Source organism: Cupressus sempervirens, chromosome 1, assembly GCF_028749045.1.
Source record: "Cupressus sempervirens isolate cs-2001-9-10 chromosome 1, ASM2874904v1, whole genome shotgun sequence".
Taxonomy (NCBI): Eukaryota; Viridiplantae; Streptophyta; class Pinopsida; order Cupressales; family Cupressaceae; genus Cupressus; species Cupressus sempervirens.
This window is the reverse complement of record NC_143118.1, coordinates 624,103,545-624,117,960: the sequence shown is the minus strand read 5'-3', so window position 1 is coordinate 624,117,960 and position 14,416 is coordinate 624,103,545.

Genomic DNA, 14,416 nt, shown 5'->3' with positions numbered 1-14,416 from the left:
TGTTGATGATTTCTCTAGAAGATGACTGTGAATTTTCTTAAAGAAAAATTTAATGTATTTCAAATGTTTAAGTGGTATTTGGCTAGAGTTAAAAAGGAAATAGGTAAGAGTCTAAAGTGCTCAAGATTAGATAGAGGAGGTGAATTCATATAAGCTGAGTTCAATATATTCTACAATGACAAAGGAATCAAGAGACAAATGAGTGCACCAAGGACTCCACCATAGAATGTGATAGATAAAAGAATTAATAGATCAATCATTAATTGTGCAAGAACACTGATGATGGAAAATAATGTTTCACATAAGTATTGAAGATAAAAAATAAGTATTCTTGTTTTTATGCTGAACTAAGTTCAAGTTATGAAAAGTAAAAACAAAACCCCTATTGAACTTTGGTATGGCTATGCACCTAATGTAAATTATTTCAAAGTCTTTGGAAGTTATAAGTGTTGCATATTGAAAGATGCAAGGAATGGAAAACTTGATGCAAAGAGTGATGCGAGTATATTCCTAAGATGTTCCACTATTAGCAAAGCATACAAGTGTTTGAATTTTGACACTAACAAAATTGTGGAAAGTGTAAATGTTAAAGTTGATGAATTTGAAGAAAAGAATGAAGAGGAATGTAAGAAAAAACCTAAAGATTACATAAAATTTGTCTGCATCTATGAAGGAGAACCTAGTACATTACCTGAACTAGAGAAAGAGGTTGTCAAGCATTAGTGTAAAAGCTCTATCGAGCATCAACATGCTACTGAGCATTAAGTTGTAGGAGTTGAGTCACACAAAGAAGAAGTCAAATGTTAGAGTGAGGAAACCGAACACCAGATAGACAATGTTGAGTTATAGCCAAAGATACCCAAAGAAGATGAGCAAGTAGGACCAAGTGATATACCACAAGAAGAAAGAAGATATGAACCTGTCTTAGAATTTTTTTTTAGAAGGCACAATACACTAGATCAAATAATTGGAGACAAAGATTAAGGAGTCATGAAAAGAAACACATTGATGAAGGATACATGTTTACTCTATGAATTTGAGCCTATATAAGTTAAAGGTGCTATGGAGAATGAAGTTCAGATAAAAAAAATGAATGAGGAGATTGATCAAATAGAGAAGAACAAGACATGGACATTGGTACCAAGGCCAAAGGATAAGGATGTGATTGGAAAAAAGTGGGTATTTAGGAACAAGCAGAATCAGAAAGGTGAAGTCACAAGGAACAAGGCAAGACTAGTTTGTAAGGGATATGCACAAGAGGAAAGAATTGACTATGGAGAGACATTTTCCCTAGTTGCAAGGTTGGAAGGAGTAAGAACTTTTCTTGCATATGCTTCTTACAGAGCATTTAAACTATACCAAATAGATGTCAAATCTACATTTCTAAATGGAATCTTGGAAGAAGAAGTCTACATTGAACAACCTAAAGGATTTATTGATCCTGACAAGAGGAACATGGTGTGTAAACTACACAAAGTATTATATGATTTGAAACAAGCCCTTAAAGAATGGTATGAAAGGTTACACACTTATTTGGTAAAATATAGTTTTGCAAGAAATAATGACAATAACAATCTATACTTGAAAAGTGAATCTGAGAGTAAGATATTTCTAGCTGAAATTTTTGATGATGATATAATATTTGAAGGCCATGATATGCTATATAAGTCATTTTATAATGAGACAAAAAAAAAATTGAGATGTTAATGTTTGGAGAGATTAAATTATTTTTTGGTTTGCAAGTTTATCAGATGAAGAGAGGTATTTACATTACACAATTAAAGTATATCAATGAGATATTGAATATTTTTTTAATGTAAGATTCAAGACCAGTTGGAACATCTATGGGACTAGACATACAATTTCAAAGAATGATGATTTTGCTGAAGTAAATCATACATTGTATATGTTAATTATTGGAAAATTGCAATATTTTGTTCATTGTAGACTAGATATTGCATTATATATTAGTATTGTTACAAGAATTTTTGCTAATACCAAGGAGAATCACATGATGGTTATGAAAAGGATATTGAGATATCTGAAAGGAACATAAGACTATGGATTATGGTACAAGAAGAATGACAAGTTTGATCTGAAAGCACACATAGACATTGATTAGGCTAGAAACATTGATGACAAAAAGAATACAAGTGAAGGAGCTTTCTTTATAGGAAACAAGTTGATTTAATGGACAAGCAAGAAGCAAAATTGTATTTCTCAATTCATAGTAGAGGTTGAGTATGTTGCAATAGTAGTTAATTGTTCAAACATTGTATGGATTAAGCGATTATTAAAAGGTATGAATGGGGAGATTACTAAACCTATAATGATATATTGTTATAACACAAGTGCTATAAACATATCTAAGAATCATGTGATGCACACAAAGACCAAGAACATTGCAATCAAGTATCATTACTTGAGAGAGTACAGGATGAAGAAGTTAGATTGGAATATGTGAACACGAAGGAGAAAATAGTTTATACATTCACTAAGACATTAACTAAGGATGCATTTGAGTATCTAAGAGGTAAGTAAGGGGTCATTCCCCTATTTGAAGCAAGTTGAGAAGAGATACAGAGGTATAAGTAGATGAAGCTACAAGTCAAAGATGACATAGGGAGTGGTTATTTCAAATTAGTTCTAGCAAAACCAATCTTCACCAAGTAATTATTTAGTCTTTCATACCATGCCTTAGGGGCTTGTTTCAAACCATATAGAGCCTTGTGCAACTTACATACCATATTCTTCTTGCTTGGGTCAACAAATTCTTGTGGCTACTCTATGTAGACTTCTTCTTCAAGTATTCCATTCATAAATGTAGATTTGACATCCATTTGGTATACCTTAAATCCTTTGTAAGCATAATATGCAAGTAGTTTTCTAACTCCAAATATTTCTATAGGGGAAAATGTTTTCCCATAGACAATTCCTTCTTCTTGTGCATATCCTTTGCATACCAGTCTAGCCTTGTTCCTTGTGACTTCACTATTTTCATTTAGCTTGTTCCTGAATTATAGTTCTAGGTACCAGTGTCAATGTTTTATTTTTCTCTATCTGCTCAATTTATTCATTCATTGCTTGAATCCAATCCTTATTCTCCAAAGCATATTTTATTTATTTTCTCTCAAACTTAAAAAGAAAACATGTACCACTTTTGAGTATTTTCCTTGTCATAACACCAGATTCTTTATCTCCAATGATATGTTCAAGTGCATGATATCTTCTCACATATTTTGCTTGTACATGTTATTTCTATTAGAAATATAAGTGGAGTAACTAAGAGGGGAGGGGTGAATAATTTACCACAAAAATAAATTCTAGATCCCTTAGATGCCAATACAAATCAAAACAAAACTCTGCTAAAACTGAAAATACTGTTGCAACTTGGTTAGCACTAAGTCACTCGAAAAACAATAAGAATTATTGTAACTCAGTAAGAACTGATATATTAATTCTTTAGATTTTTAATGTGATTAACCACAATTAACTTAGTTGTAGAATAGAAAAAAAAAAAAACATGAACACATAGGACACTAGGATTTAAAGTGGAAACCCAAGTCGGGAAAAACCACCAATTGTAACTAGTTACTATTTTCACTCTTTTGAAGTGAGCCCTGTTAGGAACCAACCCTATTGAAGGTTACAAAACACACTGTTAGGTGTCATCCTATTAAAGGATTTAATCACCCTATCAGGATTGACCTTGCTAGAGGATTTGGCAAATAGCTATTAAGATAACTATATTAAGAGATTTGATACATTGCTACGATTATTGAGAGTAATATTGATATGACCTGATTACTAATGCAACTGTGTTGCTGATTTCAAATCTCTATTCTGGCTTGAATACTTGATCCTCCTTGATCAGATAAACTTTGTAGCTCAGTCAACTCAGGATACTTTTCTATCCTTCCAATTTGCTTCCTTAGTTTATCTTTTTAATCACATGCTTTTGTCTTCCAAATCCACAACTCGACCTTATAATCATATCTTTATGTTTCCTTAGGATTTCCCTTAACTAATACCTTTGGGCATTGTTACTCTATGGATGCAAAACAAGTTCCCCTAATAGGTCAAGTAAAGGATGCTAGAGTAGCCTTAGCTGCAAACCCAATAAAAATAATGAAGTTGACCATCCTTGTGGTTAACATCCATGCCAACTATGGCATGCCACTAAGTAGTAGTTTATGTAGGGATATGGGAAGTGAAATTAAACTAGATTGGTCAAACACCATTATTTATATTGGCAACAAAAAGATCAAGCTTGAACCTAAAGAAAAGGATAAATTTATTATAATGAAATCTGATGATCCTTAAGCTCAAATCTTGTATCAAGAGATGGAGTATGGGAAGTACATGATATTTTCTAATTTCAGTAATCTAGAAGAAGAGTTAGATCCTATTGATGATCAAGGAATTTCGACCTTAGAATTTTATGGTAGTTGTGCAATTGCCTAATCAAGAGTAGGTGTAGTGCTCATTTCCCCTGAGGGAGATCCGAAACAACTAGCATACAAGTTGCAGTTCAAAAATACAAACAACATTGTTGAATATGAAGCATTACTTTTAGGCATTACTATTGCAAAGTAAAGAGGAGTAAAAATTCTAAAAGCCCAAGGTGATGCATAACTCATAATGAAATAAGTTCAAATTTAGTATATTGTGAAAAACCCAAGACTTTGGAATTATAGGAACAAAGTTTGGGATGAGATAGAAGACCTTGATACCTTCTCTATACAAGTTATTCTAAGGGAACAAAATGTAAGAGCTGATATGTTAGCTACTTGTTCATCCCTTCTATTACCTAATGCCAAATTCAAAGATAAAGAATACAAGGTTGAAGTCCTCTTCAAACTCAATGCACCTAATGATGTTTAATCATGACAAATCTTTAATGATGATAAGAAGATCCAGTGTTTTCTAGAAGGAGCCAAACCTTTCACTGCCCAATACTTTGAAGGAAGTGAAAGCCACTGCCAAAAATTCTCTCTTGATAACAAGAAAGAATTGTGGCTAGGTTTTGAGCTACTGAAAGGTAACAAAATGCTTAGACACCTAATCTCTTTAGAAATATCATTCAATAGACATGATGCATATATTAGGAGAGAAAGAGGTAGGAAAGGTGGAACCCTAGATGATTATGAGGGAATGAATGTAGGCATTGAACTCAAGCATAAAATGATCAATATTGGTAGTTATCGTTCAACCAAAGAAAGAATCAAAGATAAATAACTACTTTCTGAATATCAAGATATTTTTGCATGGGGTTATGAAGACCTGAAAACCTTCATGGATGGTGAGTCTAAGCACAAGATTCCTCTTAAGCCTAATGTAGTTCCTTTTAGGAAAAATAAATTAAACTACAACCCAATGATTTCATATGCCATCTTCAAAGAAATTCATAAAATGTTAGAAGCTAAGATTATCTACCCAGTAAACCATTCAACATGGATAGCTAATGTTGTCCCTGTTAGGAAGGAAAAAAGGGAGATAAGAACTTGTATTGATTTTAGAAATCTAAATCAAGGATCTCTCAAAGACAACTATACTCTCCCCAACATAGATTACTTACTATAGTTGGTGGCAAGATTTGAAATGATGTCCATGTGTGATGGTTTCTTAGGATTCAACCAAATTGGAGTAGATCTAGATGATTAGTTTAAGACAACATTCACCACTCCTTGTAGAACATTTGCATACAAGAGAATGTAGATGGCTTAAACATCACACAGTAAGACTTGATTCTTAGGCTACAAGTGTTAAATAGTCAAACTTGACTAATTTTTCCCTTTGCGTGTGATGTTTAAAGGTGGCCTGGCACAACGAAGCGATAACAATATGAAAAACATGACAAAGTATCTCCATCGACATGCATATGGATTATTATTGATCATTCGAAGGCTCTAATGGAGTTAGTTGAGTAACTTTCAAAAGTGTTAAGTTTGAAAGTTCTTGAGATCTTTTATTGCATGTTCCCTCCCCCCCCCCCCCCGCAAAAAAAAAAAAAGTCACAATCATTGGTCATTCGCATGTTTAAGTCATTTGCAATCGACCACCCTTAAACATCACACATTAGGTCAAAAATTAAGCTTAGAAAAATAGGACAACTTTGACTATTTAAAGAGCCTTCAAACAACCTATGATAATCCATATGCATGTTGATGGAGACACTCTGTCACTATTTAACACTTTTAGCCTAAGAATTAATTCTTATTGTGTGATGTTTAAGCCATCTAGAATGCTCCAAATAAATGACATCTCATGAAAGGAAAACATTTAGAAGAAAATTTTAGGATTAACCTCAGACAAAAATAACAATTACATGCAAATATAACCAATACCAAAAATCACATAAAAGAGAACACAAGATACCAAGATTTAACGTGGTTCACCCAATCCTTGGGCTATGTCCACCAACAAGTCCAATATTATTATTATCTAGTGATTACAACCTAATTACAATCTGTAATCCCTTATATCTCAATACCATCGCAAGAAGCTACAATATCACCATTACGTTATGAAATCCCTAACCCTAAGCTTTTTTATACAAGCTTTTGCTACTTACAAAATTAGGGCTAGAATAATAGAAAAATAGTAGCTGACGCCTTTTACACTATAAGGGCATTTTTGGCTTTGAGGGCCCTGTCCTCAAAAACCCACTCCACCATGTACTGCGACAGGGAGCACACCTGGGGTGCTGCCCTAGGACCCCATAGGGGTGTTCCCATTGACCCTATCTTGGGGCTGTTACCTCCAAACCCTCATAGAAATAATATGGGGAAAAACTATGCCAAATAAACCTCCGAGTCTGATTAGGCTCCACATCACAATAGAAAGTGGCTTATTTTAGTACTTTGAGGACATCTATAAAGACAATTATGGACAATTGAGAAATGGTAATGGGATCTTGTAATCCATGAAGGAATGATTCATATAAAAATGCACTATCTATAGTACATTCACAAAGGAAACAATATTGATACTGGGGTATTTGGATTGTGTATGGGCATGGGCTAAATGTTTGATGGACACCACAAGAGATTGTTGAAAACAATTGATCACTTGTATATTATTTTTAATGTTACACAAAATGTCATATGTTTACCATTCAGTGTATGTCAACCTCACTCGAGTAATGAAGTTAGTTTCCTATGTCTATCGAGCATTACAGGGTTTCCCATGTTCAGAAGACAGTGTCTATTGAGTTCACTCAAGCACCAAAGAGAAGTTTGCAGAAGTTCAATGTTAACCGAGCTCACTCAGTTAACAAAGGAAAGTTGGATGGAACCAATGTGAATCGATCTCACTCAGTTACCAAAGGAAGTTTAAGAAGTTTTAGTGTTAACTAAGTTCACTTGGTTAACATAGGAAAATCATTTCAAATTTAGTGTCTACCGAGCTGGGTTGACTAACAAAGGATTTTCTTGTTTTGGCATACTGAGTTTAATGAATTTGTTCATTTGTTCTAGCTGACTGAAGAGATATAGAATTATTGTTATAAGTTGTATTCAATTTGACTTGGCAATTTATATGATATAAGTATAAGGTCAAGCTTAGGATTGAAGAAAAGTGAGAATGTGTGGAAGATAAGAATATGCTTAGAGGAAGCGAATTGGAAGGATAAGAAGAATATCCTTGTTGGGCTGCAAAGAATAACCTAGTCAGGAAGGATCAAGTATTTGAGCTAGAATTGAGATCTAAAATCAGCAATAGAGTTGCAGTAGCAATTAAGTCATCTCATTATTACTCTCTAACCATTTTAGTTGTGAATCAAATCTCTTAACATAGTTAGCTTAGCAGCTATTTGTAAATCCTTTAACAAGGTGACATTTCTAGATTGGAGTGTCAAAAGATCCCTAACAAGGCCAATCCTAATAGGGTGATTAAATCCTCTAATGGGGTTACACCTAACAGTGTGTTTTGTAACCTTTAACAAGGTTGACTCCTAACAAGGTTCACTTCAGAAGAGTGAAAAATAGTAACTAGTTGCAATTCGGGGTTTCTCCAAAATTGAGTTTCCACAGTAAATCTTGGTGTCACTTGTGTTCATGCTATTTATTTTATGTGTATGTAACTAAGTTAATTAAGGTTAATCATAGTTAATATATTAAGATTTTCATGTTCAATATTTGTTGAGTAACAATTGATATTATAGTGTTTGTTGAGTTACATCATATTGATAGTGTTAACCGAGTGCCTATGTGTTAACTGAGTGATAATAGTTTTAGCAGAGTTAATGTTTTGTATTGACATCTAAGGGATTTAGGATTTATTTTTGTGGTAACTCATTCACCTCTCCCCTCTCAGTTACTCCTCTTATATTTCCAACAATTGGTATCAAAGCTTTTGGTGCTTGTAGAGAAGGTTTCAAGGACCTAAGCTAAAGATCAAAGATGTCTTATAGAAGAGAGATTTTGAAGTTGAACAAAGATAACTTTGAGGCATGGAAGGAACTTATGAAGCTACATCTAGAAACAATCAATGATTTAGGTCTGAAATATTTGAATACCTAGAACAAAGCTCCTATTAGAACATTGATTATGGAGGAGATTATTGAAAAGAAGAATCACAACATTATGATGATTGACATTGCATCCACTCTTAACTATTTTAAATTTGATGAAGTCAAGGGGTGTGCTATTGCTCATGAGATGTGGACAAAGTTGAAAGATATCTATGGAGGTGATGATAATGTGAGAAGAGCCAAGGTAGAAAGCTTAAGAGGTCAATTTGATCAGATGAAGACGAAAGAATATGAAAACATTGCAAAATATGTGGAGAGAATCAAAAGAGAATCAAAGCTAGTGTAAGTGCAATCAAAGCCTTTGGAGGGAAAATTAATGATGTTATAGTTGTAAGAAAGGTACTCAGAACCCTTCTCCCTATCTATGCAATTAGATTGTTAGCTATTCAAGAGATGAGATGTGATCCCAATAATAAGATAAATTTGGATGCTCTAGTTTGAAGGTTGACATCATTTGAGCTAGATAACTATGATAAGTATGTTCCTAATTCTAGCAATCTCAAGTCTGCATTTGAAGCTAGGTTGTCACTCAAGAAGAAAGTTGCAAAGTCTAAAGGAAAAAAAATTGAAAGTGAAGAGGAAGATAGTTCTGATAGTGATCTTGAAGCCATTGAAGTCCTGCTTGCAAGAAGATATCCCAAAGGCAAAGGAAAGTACAAAGGTAAAATTCCTCTAATCTATTTTGCTTGTGAAGAAGTTGGTCACATTGTTGCAAGGTGTCCAAATAGAGAAGACAAGGAACAAAAGAAGAACAACAAGTATAAAGGCAAGAAGGATTTCAAAAACTACAAGGATTACAAGGATAAAGGTAAGAAGTCATGTTTCATGGCTAAAGATTCTGATAGTAGTGATGATGATGAAATGGTTTATATTGTTGTAAAAGATGAATTAGATAATAAAGATGATAAGACGACACTTATTTCTCATGTTAGAAAAAATGATACATGGATTACTGATAATGGTTGTTTTCATAATATTACTGCTGATAAAACAAAGTTTGAATATATGGAACACTATGATGGTGGGAGTGTAAGATTTTGAAATAATGAACCATGTTACATAAAAGAAAAAGATTGTATTTCACTAACCAATGAACTCAGATGTGATAATGCTTATTGGGTTGAAGGACTAAAACATAATCTATTGAGTGTGGCATAGTTGAATAACATTGGATTCAAGGCAATATTCATGAATGGGAAGGCCAAGTTGTGAGATGGAAAAATAAATGTAGTTGGGTTTGATAATCAAACAAAAGGTAATCTATTCTACCTAGATCTAAGTGAAAGTTCATATTTCATTCCTCAAGTAGAAGAAAGTTGGTTATGGCATAAAAGATTGTTTCATGTGAACATTGATAACTTGATCAAGATAAGAAAAACCAAAAGAGTGAGAGGTATTCCCAGTCAGAGGAAATCTGACATGGGCATGTGCAAGAATTGTCAAATTGGTAAGATGGGCAAGACGAGTTTCAAAAGCAAAAAGTTTCATTTTGACGAAGTCTTGGAGCTAGTTCATACAGACCTTTGTGGACCTATTGCCATAGAGAGCTCTAGTGGAGATAAGTATTTCATTTTATTTTTTGATGATTATTCTAGGATGATGATAGTCATGTATCTGAAAGATAAGTCTAAAGCTTTTCAAAAGTTCAAGCGGTGTCTGGCTAGAGTTGAGAAAGAAATAGGAAATAAACTAAAGCATTTAAGGTTAGATAGAGAAGGTGAATTCATTTCTAATGAATTCAATGAATTATACACTTAAAGATGAATCAAAAGATAATTATCAGCCCCTGGTACACCTTAGCAGGACGGTATAGTAGAAAGAAGGAATAGGTCAATCATGGATTGTGTAAGAATCCTGATGATAGAAAAGAATACTACAATCAAATAATAGAAGGAAGCAATCAGTCAACACTTCATACCTTAAATAAAGTACAACTAAAGAAAGACTCAAATTAGACTCTTTATGAACTATGGTATGGCTATAAACTTAATGTAAGTTACTTCAAAGTACTTGGTAGCAAATGTTATATCTTGAAAGAGACTAGGAAAGGTAATTTTGATGTCAAAAATGATGAAGACATATCCCTAGGATACTCCAACATAAGTAAAGCATACAAATGTTTGAATCTAACTACTCATAAGATCATAGAAAGTGCACATGCAAAGATTGATGCGTTTGCAGTAAAGAGTGAAGAAGAAAGCAACAAAGAACCTAAAGACTATAGAAAGTTTATTTACTTTGAACCTGATACATTTCCTAATCCAATTGGAAGTCAACAAATTTCACCTCCCGAGTCATAATCAGAAGCTACTGAGTTATAGCCAATGCAACCCGAGTCTGAGTCTGATGGACCCGAGTCACAGATAGTGGGACCCGAACATGATGAAGAAGATCATGGTGAGGCAAGTGGAACAAAATCCAAATCCAAAGTACTTGTACTTTCAAGATATGTCAGAAGGCACTATGCACCTAAGAAAACCATTGGAGACAAATAAGATGGTACAATGACAAGGAAAAAATTGAAAGGTACATGTTTGCTTATTGAATTTGAACCTAGAATATTTAAAGATGCTTTGGATAATGAATGTTGGATTGAAGAAAATGAATGAAGAGATAGAACACATAGAAAGGAATAAGACCTGGACTCTTGTTCCTAGGCCCAAGGATAAGAAAGTAATTGGCACTAAGTGGGTTTTCATAAATAAGATGAATGAAGATGGAGAAGTTTCAAGAAACAAAACAAGGTTAGTATGCAAAGGTTATTCTCAAAAGGGAGGTATTGATTATGATGAAACTTTTGCTCTTGTTGCAAGATTAGAAGGTGTTAGGACCCCACTTAATTATGCTTCACATAAAGGATTTAAAGTATATCAAATGGATGTGAAATTTGCATTCTTGAATGAAATTCTAGAAGAAGAAATCTACATAGAGCAACTTGAAGGTTTTGTAGATCCTAGAAAAAAGGATATGGTTCGTAAATTGTACAAAACATTATATGGTCTCAAACAAGTTCCCAGAGCTTGGTATGAAAGACTTCATAATTATTTGATAAAGATTGGTTTTCAAAGGACAAATGATAACAACAACCTTTACATCAAAGAAGGATCAGATAAGAAGATTGTGTTGGCATAAATCTTTGTGGATGATACACTATTTACTAGAAATAATGATTTGTGAAAATTATTTTTAGAGGAAATGAGTAAGAAATTTGAGATGTCAATGTTTGGAGAAATCAAATTCTTTGTTGGCCTACAGATTCAACAGATGAAATATGGTATCAACATTACTCAATTAATTATATCAAGGATATACTGAAGAAGTTTGGAATGGAGGATTCAAGACTAGTTGGAACACCTATGTCTATTGGACATAAGCTTTCCAAAGATGATGATTCCAAGGAGTTAGATCACACCACATATAGATCTATGATGGAAAAATGTAGTATGTAGTACATACTAGGCCTAATATTTCTTTTGCAGTTGGTATGGTGGCATGATTTTCAGATAATCCTAAAGAAAATCATATGATAGCAATAAAGAGAATCATGAGGTATCTAAAGGGTATTGAAGATTATGGATTATGGTATAGGAAAGGAGACAACTTAGATTTGAAAGCCTTCATTGATGTAGATTGGGAAGGAAGTGTTGATGGAAAGAAGAGCACCAGTGGTGGAGCATTCTTTCTTGGTAAGAGACTGGTGTCTTGGACAAGTAAAAAGAAGAATTGCATCTCTCAGTCTACATAAAAGGAAAATTATGTTGCAAAAACAATCAATTGTTCCAATATTGTCTAGTTCAAAAAACTGTTGATAGGTATGAAGGTGGAAATTAAGGATCTAGTGGTTATCTTCTATGATAACACTAGTGTAATCAATATATCAAAGAGCCCTATGATGCATACCAAGACCAAGCATATTGTAATAAAATATCATTTTCTAAGAGAATTAGTGCAAGATAAAGAGGTGAGATTGGAATATGTGAATAGTAAAGAAAAAATTACAGACATATTCATCAAGCCATTACCCAAGGATACATTTTTGTATCTAAGAGGTAAGCTAGGGGTTATTCCCCTATCTAAAGCTCACTAAAAGAAGTTTAGTAATGCATCAACCAGAGCATGTTGAAGATTAGTCAAGTTGATGCAATAATGAAAGGGCATATTTTATATGAATCAATGCATCAGGTACATTAAAATTCACTGAATATTGTCTTTGGCATAAGATGTCAAAGAGGGACAAGTTTATCATCATATCACATAAATTTTGTAAAGAAAGAGTTTGCTATATCATAGAATTTTTTTTGAATGTTTGAATATGTCAAAGAGGAAGAGTTTGATGAAGAATAAACTTCGAGAGTTTTCCAATAGGGGGAGAAACTGAAATCAGAAGGAGAGTTTGATGTCAGAGGGAGTTCACACCAATAGAGGAAGTTTTCATGGATGAGAATCATAATAAAGCTAAGGATATTATCCTTACTTTTATTTTTCTCTATAAAAATTTCATTGTATTAAGACATGTTGTTGCCATCAATGCCAAAGAGGGAGATTTTTGAAAATAATTGATCAATTGTATATTGTCTTTGATGTTACACAAAATGTCACATCTTTACCCGTCAGTGTATGCCAAGCTCACTCAGGAAATGAAAACAATTTCCTGTGTCTGCTGAGCATTATAGTGTTTTCCAAGTTTAGAAGATAGTGTCTACTGAGCTCACTTGGGCACCAAAGAGAAGTTCACAGAAGTTCAGTGTTAACTAAGCTCACTCAGCTAACAAAGGAAAGTTGGATGGAAATAGTGTTAACTGATCTCACTTGGTTACCAAAGGAGGAAGTTACAGTGTTAACTGAGTTCACTTAGTTAAGATAGGAAAATAATTTCAAAGTTAGTGTCTATCGAGATGGGTTGGCTAACAAAGGACTTTCTTGTTTTGGCATATTGAGTTTAATAGATTTGTTCCTTGGTTCTAGTCGACTAAAGAGATGGAGAATTATTGTTATAAGTTGTATTCAAGCTAACTTGATAATGCATATGATATAAGGTCAAGTTGAGGATTGAAGAAAAGTGAGAATGTGTGGAAGATAAGAAGATGCTTAGAGGAAGCGAATTGGAACGATAAGAAAAATATCCTTGTTGGGCTACAAAGATTAATTTGACCAGGAAGGATCAAGTATTTAAACCAGAATTGAGATCTAAAATTAGCAATACAGTTGCATCATCAATCTAGTCATTTGATTGTTACTCTCTAACCATTGTAGCAGTGAACCAAATCTCTTAATAGAGTTAGCCTAACAACTATTTGTAAATCCTCTAACAAGGTGGCATTTCTAGATTGAAGTGTCTAAAGACCTATAATAAGGCCACTCCTAACATGGTGATTAAATCCTCTAACAGGGTCACACCTAACAACATGTTTTGTAACCTTTAATAGGGTTGGCTCCTAAAAGGGCTCACTTTAGAAGAGTGAAAAATAGTAGCTAGTTGCAATTCGTAGTTTTTCCTAAATTGGGTTTCCATGTTAAATCTTGGTGTCACTTGTGTTCATGCTATTTCTTTTATGTGTATGAAACTAAGTTAATTAAGGTTAATCACAATTAATATCTTAAGATTTGCATGTTCAATATTTTCCAAGTAACAATTGATATTATAGTGCTTGCTAAGTTACAACATATTGATAGTGTTAACCAAGTGCTTGTGTGTTAGCCGAGTGACGACAGTTTCAGCAGAGTTTATGTTTTGTATTGACATCTAAGGGATCTAGGATTTATTTTTGTGGTAACTGATTCACTGCTCCCCTCTCAGTTACTCCTCTTATATTTCCAACAAAGACATCCTTTTAAATAAGTGATTTCAAGGTGTGCATAAAATGAAACTCAAGAAATATCTCT